The sequence below is a fragment of the Tinamus guttatus genome, unplaced genomic scaffold (genome assembly GCF_059628265.1).
Source record: "Tinamus guttatus ecotype Peru unplaced genomic scaffold, ASM5962826v1 Tinamus_guttatus_pri_ptg000518l, whole genome shotgun sequence".
Classification (NCBI taxonomy): Eukaryota; Metazoa; Chordata; class Aves; order Tinamiformes; family Tinamidae; genus Tinamus; species Tinamus guttatus.
In genome coordinates, this window is record NW_028289052.1 from 6,549 (window position 1) to 18,588 (window position 12,040).

The window sequence follows — 12,040 nt, forward strand, 5'->3', positions numbered from 1 at the left end:
TACCTTATGTTCCTTGGCTGAGGAGTTTAATATCTATGGCATACTGTAGTGAAAAAGTGTCAGACTAGTGCAAAAATCACAGCATATAAGAAATGGAATAAAATCAGTCCGAAGCAAGATTGGAAGCTTTCCTTCTCAGGGTCCTTGTTAAAAACGGTTCACATCCCTTTTCTGTCGGTGAGCTCAATCCAGTGAAGCATATGGGGAACTAAGCTATTGGTAGCACCAAAACACAGTGTGTGTGTGTGTGTGAATTTTTGATTTATGTGCAAAAAGTTTACCTAGCAAAGCAAAAATTGAAAATTCAGAAGGCTAATATCAATTTTCCATTTTTTAAGGAATTTGAATTTCATGTTTTGAAATCCTATGTTGCTAGGAGAAATAAAACAGATCACTTCTAATCCACAGAAAGGAATGGCGGTGAAACCAGAGCTCCAGCTGTACTCAAGCCTTGGAAGACATAAACTCAGTTTGAACTGTCAAAAAAAAAACATTGTCGATGTCAAATCATTGAAACATTCCATTCTTATTAAAAGCTTCAAAATAAATATTCTGGAGTTGCTCAATCTATGCAAAACATTATCTGTCCACTTTTTGTCATTTGCCAGTAATCTAGGGCTGCTCAATATTGTTGTAAATATCACTAAAATTTTACACAAAGTATATTAATTATATATTCTTAAATAATTCATAACTAATCAGAATATCAGTCTTTCCTAGATTTGGTGAAAATTCAGTTGACTACTCAAGAACATCCATTTGAAAATTAATGCCCTGTATGCTTTAATGATTCTACTCTTTATTTTTAGGTGATTTAACTATACTCCATGACACACAAACTGCCAGGTTTTGATTAAACCGAAGATCTTGAATCATGGAATCATTATGGTTGGAAAAGACCTTCAACATGTTCCTGTGCTTCACCCCATTCCAATGCTTCACCCCTGTTTCTGTTTAGAAGTTCTTCCAAATGTCTAACCTTAACCTCCCTTGACACAACTTGAAGCCATTTCCTCTTGTCCTATCAGTAGTTATTTTGGAGAAGAAATTGACCCCTAGGGCCTCAATACCACCTCCTTTAAGGTAGTTGTAGGGAGCAATAAGGTATCCCCTGAGCCTCTTCTTCTCCAAACAGAATAATCCAGCTCCCTAGGCCGCTCCTCATAAGGTTTGTGCTCCAGCTCCTTCAGCAGCTTCATTGCCCCTCTTTGGACATACTCCATTACCTCCATATCTTCCTTGTAGAAGAGGGGCCCAAACTTGAACACAATATTTGAGGTGCAGCTTCACCAGTGCCAAGCACAGAGGGACGATCACTTCCCTGGCCCTGCTGGCTATGCTGTTCCTGATACCAGCCGGAAGGCTGTTGGCCTTCTTGTCCACCTGGGCCCACTGCTGGCTCATGTTCAGCCCTCTGTCGACCAGCACCCCCAGATCCTTTTCTGCCACGCAGCTCTCCAGTAGTAGTAGCCTGTAGTGCTGCATGGGGTTGTTGTCACCGAAGCGCAGGAGCTGGCACTTGGCCATGTTGAACCTCATACAGTTGGTCTCTGCCCATCAATCCAGCATGTCCAGATCCCTCTGTAGAGGGATCCTACCCTTAAGCAGATAAGCTTTTCCTCCCAGCTTTGTGTCATCTGCAAATTTGCTGAGGGTGCACTCAATTCCCTCATCTAGATCGTTGGTAAAGACATTAAAGAGGACTGGCCCCGACATTGACCCCTGGGGAACACCACTCATGACCAGTTACCAGCTGGATTTAAATCCATTCACTACCTCTCCCCGGGCCCAGCCAGCCAGCCATTTCTTCACTCAGCAAAGAGTATACCTGTTTAAGCCATGAGCTGCCAGCTTCTCCAGGAGAAGGCAGTGGGAGACTGCATCAAATGCCTTACTGGAGTCTAAGTAGACTATGTCCACAGTCTTTCCCTCATCTGCTAGGCAGGTCACCTGGTCATAGAATGAAATCAGGTTGGTGAAGCAGGATCTGCTTTTCATGGACCCATGCTGGCTGAGCCTGATCCCCTGGTTGCCACATACATGCTTTGTGGTTGTCCTCAAGATGATCTGCTCCATATGTTTCCCTGATACCAAGGTCAGGCTGACAGGCCTGTAGATCCCCGGACCCTCCATCCAAACCGTTTTGTACAGGGGTGTCACATTGGCAAGTCTCAATCCCCTGTTGACCAGGACCACTGATAAATGATGTAGAGTGACGTGGTGAGCACTTCTGCCAGCTCCCTCAGAACCTTTATGGGGCTCTTCTCTGGCTCCATAGGCTTGTGAGTGTCAAAGCGGAGTAGCAGGTCACTGACGACTTCCTTCTGGATCAGGCCAGGTTTATTCTGCACTCTGTAGGTGTCTTCCAGGTCAGAGGGTCAAGTTCTTTGAGGATATCTGATTTCTGTGTTAAAGACTGAGGCAAAGAAGACATTAAGCCTCCTCTTCATCCTTGGTGACAATGCTCCCCATTGCATCCAGTAAAAGATGGAGATTCTCCTTGGCTCTCCTCTTCTTGTTAGTGTATCTATAGAAGCTTTTTTTGTTGTCTTTCACAGCTATGGCCAGACTGAATTCCATGGGAGCTTTCACCTTTCTAATTTCCTCCCTACATACCCTAGCAACTTTCTTGTACTTGCATTTGACTTCTGTGTGCCTTCATATAGGCAGTTTTCATAGTATGAAAGAACTCATAGCATTATGTTAGTGCAAAAAAATAAAGTGAGATTTGGAAGTGTAAAAAGGCTGAAATAGTTGGGAGAATGTTTTCTAAAACTGTTTTTAAAACTTTAAAACATCTCTGCTTGGATTGTAACATTAATTTTTCAGGATCAGTAACCTGCCAACTAAATTAATAGCAGCAGAGTTAACAGGGTTATAAATTTGCTTTGTCAGTTTTAGATTTTTTTCCTACTTTCTGAATAGCTATCTGATCATGGCATCATACTGATAATTTTCAGGTTGGTATCTACTTTATAAAGTATATGCCAAATTTGTATGTGATTCCAGCTGATAATCTTGCTAAATCAGAAACTTGTCATTTTTCCAATTGCAAAGTAATTCTCTTTCTTAAGTTGCCACACTTTACAATAGCAGCTACAGGACTATTTAGAGATAGGTGGTCCTTGGTACCATGCTCAGCCTTCCTGTTGCAATGTGGCCTTTAGCTAGTGCTGTGTCTACTGCTTAAACATGACATGTAGCAGAGTCTTGCAGTTTAGTCACGTCCTCTCATCTGAACAAAAACTTTGAAGGCTGCTAACTAGGATGAAGCTAGGTAATGTTGCTTCCCACAGAGTGGCAGAACATGTGATATTTTCAAGTCCATTAAATGGTTGTGCTGGTCACCACTGTAATGTGCCAACAGGCTAAAACAGATGTGTTTGTGTTTTGTCCAGGAGAGGTTGACATAACAAGGCAATGAGAGAATTTGATACTGATTAAAAAAGAGTTCAGTTGGGACCCATGAGAGTCTGCCTCAAAGATACTAATTTCTGTCCGCACTGAGAGATCTAATCAGGGAAAAAAAAAAAGTGATTGTTGTCCTTCCCTGTCCCGCATGTACTTGGCTATACTGACAAACAGTAGAAAGAGGACAATCACTGCCAGGATGATGAAAAGTGGTTAATATCTTAAGATACGCAAGAGATATAGCTAAAGGAACTCTTACGCCATTTACTAACACCAGAGAAACTCTGCATACTCTGTTTTCAGCATTGCATCTGATAAATAAATATTATATGAATGCACCTATTCATGGATAAAGATGCTGTTATGGTCCTTCAGTTATTCCAGCACCAACATATCTGTGTCTGTTTTTGATTGTAATTTCCACATGGGTCTTTGATTTCCAGAGCCTGTTATATGTGACTTGCAAGCTGAGTTTCCTTTATGATTCAGAAAGTGGTAATAGAGAGATTTAAGGCCCTGTAGGGGACAAGAACAAATCAACATTTTCTCTTTGGTATTGTTACTAAGAGATCCTTTTATGAGAGAAAAGTTAATAGAATTCTTTCCATACTGTGGCAGAACATCATGAAGAAATTTCTCAAGCAAATTAATATCAAAGCTTTCATTTAAAGATGAACATAGAAGTAGTATCAGCTAAAATACAAAAAAAAAAAAAACCTGCTCAGTGTGATCAAATTATTAAATGTGAAAAAGTTAACACTTTTTAATTTGGTCTGTGAATTTTCGATGATTATTACTGCTCACTGAAAATTCTATTACTATTACAAGGGATTGCCTCATTTTTTATGAATCAGTCATTGCAAAATTTTCTGTAGTATGTTTAAGCAATTAATTGATGCATTAATTGAATACTCTGTGTGCTAAAAAGTGAAGCCAACAAATAAGAATGGCTTGAATGGAGAAAAACAATAAGAAATACTTTTCTGCCAAGTACTATTTCCTTTGCAATAAGCCCTTGTGAGAGAACCTCGCCAGAATAAATATTTTTCCCACATGAGGAATAAATTGAGTAATGATGCTGCTGAATCAGAGCTGTGCTGGGCTCAAGGCTGCACAGCAAAAATCCTCCCCCTTCCCCTTGACATTTTCTGTTTATCACAGGCTCTGAATTTTGTTGAATTCGTGCCCTACCTCTTCAGACGCCCATTTCATAGCTTGCATTGTGTGAAACAGCTGCCAATACCACTTACCCTTGAAGATGTTCCATGTTTCAGGTATACTGAAAAGCCTTTTTTGTGATGATTTCCATGGGCTATTGCAATCATTTCTCTTAGCATTTCAAAGTCTAATCTGGACAAAAAGGTGGTATTTGGCCTTCCCTGCTTTTGAGTGTACTTGATTACAAGGCTTTAAATAGTGTTCATGCTATGCCAAGAGATGTGAATTAGGTCTTTATACTTCATTCAAATAAGGTCTTTCAAAACTGTGCTTATTTTGCAAAATGAATACAGGTTCTGATCAATGAAGCCAAACTTCAGCATTCTATCACTTTCAGCTGTGAAAAGTTCGGCAGATTCTGCAGAAAAGCCTGCCTATGTTAAGAATGTAGAGCTGTAACGATATTTTCGGAGTGATGATGAGGGTGATGATCAGTTTAGCAGGCAACTGCTAAATTTAACTGCCTCTTTGAATGGTACTGCTCCTGGGCACTACAAATCCTGTGCCACTGCTATTGCAGGAACTTAAGGTATTTGCAATGTCCTTCATATTCCCTGTTCATATTCCCTGTCATATGCTTTGGTGGCTTCTGCTTTTGATAGAAAAGATTTGAAGTGGTCTTACAGGACTTAGAAGGGTTTTTGTCCTTGAAGAGCAGACTTCCTGGGACTAAGTTTCTTTCTACTATGGAATTATCTGTGGTGTCAAGCCTTGATGATTTCCAAATAAAAACTTCAGGGATCTCCTGACTATTCACATTTCTTAGTAAATCCTTGTCTTTAAAGTCTTTTTGATTTGAAACTGCTTAGCAAAAGCCGTATACCTATCATGCACTGAATTCATGCAGTATGCTTTGAAAACAAAGTCTACTGAAGACTCTCATTAGTTTTTGATCTGGTATAGAATCAGTAACAGTTTCTGTCAGTGGTGGGTAATCAGGAGGCTTTGAGCTTGCCTTGAGCGCAGTGAGAAGGAACAGCTACAACTCGGACACTCAACAGGTTGCTGAGTGGAAGAACTGATTCAGCTCCCAGTTCAGGAGCATTTGATGAAACTGAGATATAGATACTTTTCTGTTTCCCATAGACTTATGGAAATTAATCTATATGTGCTCCTTGGTGTTGTTTAACTCCATTATCAGGGAAACAGATGTGCCTCATTGATTCTGCTCATTGGCATGAAATTCTTCATGATTTTCTTGCTCATTTTCAGCAGCATCAGAGAACTGAAGCTCAGATTTAATGACTAATAACAGTACTAGACAAAGTAATAGGCAAGAAAACATTCAGCCAAAGGCTTTTAATTCTCCTTTTTTTTTTTTTTTTTTTTTTTTGGTTTAGATCAACAGTGAAAATGTGGCAGTTGGGAAATTGGGAGACTGGAATCTGCAAAGGATCACTGTGTTATAAACTATTCTGCAGCATATCAGTAATGTTTATTGTCTCTCTCAAGGTCTCTGTATCACAGAGAGGGGCTCTTTCACCAATTTAGAAGTTTTATACATCTCTAGAAAGCTTTGATGAGAAGTTACTAGAAGCTAAAGCTTATGAAGAACGATACCATGACTGGCAGTATTCCTAGCCTTCAGATAAAAGACACAATGGAGAAAATAAGGCTCTTTCCTCTGTGTTCTTCAAAGGAGCACAAAGGCGACAGAGGCAGAGAGAGCAAAATAGAGAGTGTGGTAGTGCTGGAGAGCAAAATAGAGAGCATGGTAGTGCTGTGCATATTCCTCGATAGCCTTGAGAAGGATAGGCAGTGATTTACTATTAGAAAAGGAGAGCAGTAAATTACAAGTTTCCATTCGAAGGACAAGAAGAGAGAACTTTAATTCAAAAATGGTGTCTGACATACACTGCCTGTGGGGCGGGTAATCTTGGTATAGAGTAAGCATCATTCTTATTCACTCTGTTCCCCAAATTGACACTCTTCCAAATGTTTACTTAAAACTAAAAGTGTAATATTCTTAATTTCTTCTTATGCTTGCCTTAATGTGTTCTTAATGTCCAGTATGACTGATAATAAACTGGTAGAACTTCTGCTCATTTCATTAAAGAAAATAGACCATTTTACTCTGTTTTTCTCTTGTAATAGATTGCTTTTTTTCTTCCTTCTAAGAAAATATGCAAATTATTTGAATCTGTCCATGTCACCTCAACTTTGAAAGAATTTGAAATAAACTGTCAGTTGAACAGTCGTGAAAAATTTTGAACACTTCATCTCTTGATGTATTTCTGTGCTTCACAAAAGTTGCACAAAGATATTTTTGCCAGTATTTAGAAGTAATAAGAAGTTTAGCCCTGCAACTCTGTTATTGCCTTGTGTACAGATCACCTTGGAAGTCTCTGATCACAAGTCTGGTCAAATACATTATACAGTGTGATAATATTTCTATTATTATCACATTACAACATCAAGCAATCTCTATATGAGCTCCTATGTGTGTCTACACCTAAAAGTGTAGGTCAAACCAGAAGCAAAATGTTGCCGTTCGCTGTCTCCAGCCGCGCGATCTCCGGTCTCAGCTCTCATCAACGTAACGTGTTCACCCGGAGGTCGGGCTCTCCGGGGCCATCCTACCCTGCTAGGGGGCAAACCAAGTAACACCAATATGGTTAAGTGGAGTGCCGTTTATTGCTTGCTGCTCACTACAGTTATACTCCTTGAGAATGCGGAAGCTTGCTCTGCCACCAATTAGCAACAATGTTACCTTATATGGCTATGTACTGATTCTTCAGAGTAAACCAGCTGACACGCCTTAATCTCTGCTGACCCTTTGCTTTCCGTAACATCGCGAGATCTTCTGAGCGCCAGGCCCTAAGCCTAAATTTGGCCAAGTCAGCTTATGTCAAGCATGAAGCCATATTGCTATATCTATATATCCGTTCACAGCAAAATGACAAGAAACCCGCATTTTTGCTTACTAAAGAGCTCTATGTCTGTACTAATACTCTATTTATCAAAGCTTCCAAATCACTTGTATTTAAAAATGACATATAGGCCCACAAAAATCTGGGTGACGTTCTTGTTGTGAATTAGTGGAAAAACATGCATAGAAGAAAAAGAAGAAAAGAAGAAAAATATGTATATTTAAACTCGTATAATTATTCTGTGTGGCATTAAATATAGCTGCATAGTGTTGAGGAAACAAAGTTTTGTATAATAACACTGTTATGACTGGGAAGAAGGTATTCACTATATGGGAATAACAAAATTACAAGCTGTAGAGCTGCAGCATGATTTGACTTTACCTCTATCCGTATTATCCGTACTAGTTGATTGCTTCAAATGGAGTATTCATTACCATCTATTAGCTCACAAACAGGTCTTGGAATTGTCAAACTCAGTTAAAATTACTTGATTCTCTTCTTTATTTACCACCGTACCTCAATCCTAGAACCTTCTTTACCAAGTTTTCTCTTGCAGTTCTTTCAAGCTGTGATTATTGTCTTTGGCATAGAAGAGCTCCATTTAAAAGCACAATTGAGACAGATTCTCTGATTGCATAAAATAGCCTAGTTCTACACAGTTAGTGAAGCAATACTTGCTTGCACCACTGCAAAATCCTGTGCTGCAGTCTGCAGGGCCTGATCTTTTGAAGACCTCTGTACTCAACCAGTAGAACTCATTGAAGTGTATGAAGCAGATATAGTTTAGTTGGATTAATACATGATTCAGAACAGGACCCACATTTATTTCTATTCAATTCCATGCCTCCTGTCTCTATTTAAAATGTTAAAATACGCAATTACGCGAAATCTGTGGTTTTAAGAGAATAAGTCAGTGTTGAATTTGGTTCATTATTGTACTGCTTGTACATTTTATGTTGACTACATATCATCAACATTTAATTAAAAAACACTGATTTTCATTGTAGTGTAAGTCTTTGAAGAAAAGGGCAGATCTAAGCAAAACAAGAAATTTAGTTGCACATCACTTAAATATTTTACAAATGCCTCCTGCCAAGTGTTCATGAAGAAATCCCTTCTTTTGATTTATCTTGGGCATGCAACTTACTCTATACTATTAGTTCTTGAATACTAAAACCAATCTTTGAAAAACAAGAACCACCTGTAAAGGAACTCAATAGGTATATTTTTTGGAAATATTTTTATCCTCACAGCTCAGATTCATTTTTCTTAAGCTAGGAATTAGAATCCAGAGTATTTTAAACTTTCTTTCTGTTAACTCAGTCACACCAAATAAAGTTTAAAGAACTTTTTTTTTGGGGGGGTGTCACATTGGCATTGCAAGAAGGGAAAACATACATCATTTTCTTCTGACATTGTTACAGTAATATATGAGTGTATTCTCAGCCAATAAATTACAAAAGTGTTCTTTAGAAGGCCATCGGTTTAACATTACTCAAGAGCTTTTGTTCATAACCATCTGGCTCAGGTCCAGAAGTGACATTTTTGTGTACACATCTGCACCTCTGCACACACCTCGTTAACAGAGCAGGCATCAGAAAATGCCAGTTAATGCTCCAGACTGCATATAAAAGCCATAGGTGGGATCTAATGCTTGAGTGTCCAAGATTTTCCAGTTGGATGCCCTGCCAGCATAGAGCTTCAGAAGAGCTGCCCATGGAATAAGTGCTGCTAGAGCAGCTGGAGGCCTTCTTCGCCTGGGGAACCAAGGCAAGCCAAACGCCTAAGTCCTGCAGCAATCATATTTTCTAGGTCTCCCTTGCACAGCACTCCCAAATCTATACAGTATATTAAGATGAAGAAGCCATTAATCGACTAAATTCTTTACTTCCTCCCTGGACTGCAGGTGCATGAAGAATAAATATGCTGTAATGGGAAAGCACACAGAGCCATTCAGGGGAAAAAAAAAATACCAGTGGACCTCAGAAGAAACCTCGGAGAAAAAGTCCTGCAAATTCAAGCACAAATTTCTCCTGCCTGTCTCCTGCCTTTCTCCTGCCTGTCTGTATTTTTCAAAACTGTATACTGAAAACAATTCTCAAGGAGGTCTGTTTTGCTGACCAGCAAATCTATGAACATTATTCAAATCATGCTTTTTAAAAATCACTATTTTTGTGTCTTGTTTTAAAATTTTAATTTATTGACAATCTTAATCACCAAATAATCAGTGGGTGGAGTATTACCAACCATATTGCCAATAAATTGCTTTAGCCTCACCAGGTGCACAAAAAATAATGCCTAAAGAAAAAAAAATTACAAGACCACACAGAAATATTTTGCATGAATTAACTGGATTAAAAAAACTCCTAAAACTAAGGAAATTTGTAGCATCCCCTCAAAAAGACAAAATGAAACTCCGTAATTTGTAGGATTGTAGAAACTCCATTTTAAATACTATTATAAACCAATATTTCCTGAAGACATTTTTGAACATAATCTTTTAAATCCCAAATCCATTTTCAATTAGTTTTAGCATGTCTACTTCTTTCTTTTTCAATTTTTATTTTTGGAACAGGAATTTTCGAATAAATGTTTTCTTCATATGCTTCTCCAAATTTGCTACAAAATCTTCAATCTTGCTCATATGTAAGTAGTCTGGGTACCTGAGTGAGTCAGTACTCCCCAAAAGGGCTGTCAGTGCAAGGAGTCAGATACAAAACTGTTACATGTGGTACAAAACTTTATATTCTCAAAAGCCATTTTCACACACATAATTTCTGCCTTATTAGGAAGGAAGGAAGGAAGGAAGGAAGGAAGGAAGGAAGGAAGGAAGGAAGGAAGGAAGGAAGGAAGGAAGGAAGGAAGGAAGGAAAGAGGGAAAGAGGGAAAGAAAGAGGGAAAGAGGGAAAGAAAGAGGGAAAGAAAGAAGGAAAGAAAGATGGAAAGAAAGAAGGAAGGAAAGAAGGAAGGAAAGAAGGAAGGAAAGAAGGAAGGAAAGAAGGAAGGAAAGAAGGAAAGAAAGAAGGAAAGAAAGAAGGAAAGAAGGAAAGAAAGAAGGAAAGAAGGAAAGAAGGAAAGAAGGAAAGAAGGAAAGAAGGAAAGAAAGAAAGAAAGAAAGAAAGAAAGAAAGAAAGAAAGAAAGAAAGAAAGAAAGAAAGAAAGAAAGAAAGAAAGAAAGAAAGAAAGAAAGAAAGAGAAAGACAGTAATATTGACTGTAAAGCAAAGCTAATCTTTGCTGCCTGTGTGGTCAGATGCAAGTCAATAAGTCAGTTAATTAGTAGCTTCTTTTCCCATAGATGTTGGTAGGCAGAGGAATTCGTCTCCAAACAGGATGAAATGCTACTATTAGCAGTGCAGGAGAACAAGCTTTTGGAGAGCTGATTGCATGCTTGAACTTGAAGTACAATAACAAGTGGTGATTAATGACCATAAGCGAAACATCTTTTTAGTTTTAGTCCAACTTTTAATCAACAGATGTCCCCTTCATGAAAACAATCTGCATAATTGGCACTAATGGATATCCCAGGAGGCGCTTCTAACAGAAAGGTCAGTGATTCATTCAGACCTGGGGAATATTTCTGAGATACCTAACCGTGACAGTTACCTTACTGTTTGCTACAGTCATAGTTAGAATAATATATGCCCAATCCTGCACCCAGCCCAAATGCTTTTCATCCTATGAAGCCTGCCAATGTCAGTGACACTCCAAAAGACAGAGTGCAGCATGCACGTGAATATAGAACAGGCACCAAAAAGAGAGAAGGTGTCATAAAGAAAGAAATAACTGAAGACTGCATATGGCAATGTAAGTTAGAACAGAATTATGCATTCATTATATCAGTGTATTTAGAAAGCAAGGTATGTGTCAGCATTATTTTCCTACACTTCTTGCAGAACTATTAAGCAATGAGTTTCTATAGCTTCTCCAGCTAATCAAACCAGTCCTTGCTTTTGACAGAGAGCTAGTTCCTGCTTAACAGAAACATTGCCACTCAATAGATGCTCTGGTCTGTTATTGAAAAGAACTAATTTCAGTCTCTTTTCTTTTCTTACTAATTCTATTATGTCCTCTTAAAAACACTGGCATTTTCACTTATGTACACCAATATCTTCTGATCTTCTGATTATGAAAGGAGATTTGTCATTGTACTGTCACATTGCAGTTGCGCTAATGATCTTAACAATGTTGTCATCATTGCCCCAGCAATGAGATTTGCCTGTGACTAGTGTGTGCATGCTCTGCCTTCTGATATTTTGCAGCAGAAGAATGATTTAGTGGAGAAGTTAAATAATTTTTGTTTACTCGATAGTAAGGATAAGTGATGAAAAATTAAAATGAAGCAAGGCCTAAAGTAAAAGCGAAATAAAAAAGTTTCTACTAAAAACTGCCCACAAGCCTTTTTGCACTATTCTAAAATCCGGACTTTACTGATAAATACATCCTTTGCACATGTTCTTTCCACAGTTTTATTATTGTATATGTAGATAGTGCAGATAGAGCCTTTATTTTAGGCATAGATTTCCAGGCAAGTCATTTTTC

At 38.5% G+C, this 12,040-nt stretch overlaps 1 pseudogene; it reads left to right on the forward strand.

Annotated features, from left to right (window-relative positions):
- Nucleotides 1-1,525: 1,525 nt before the first annotated feature.
- On the forward strand, nt 1,526-2,206 carry LOC148592806 (uncharacterized; annotated as a pseudogene).
- The last annotated feature ends 9,834 nt before the right edge of the window (nt 2,207-12,040 follow it).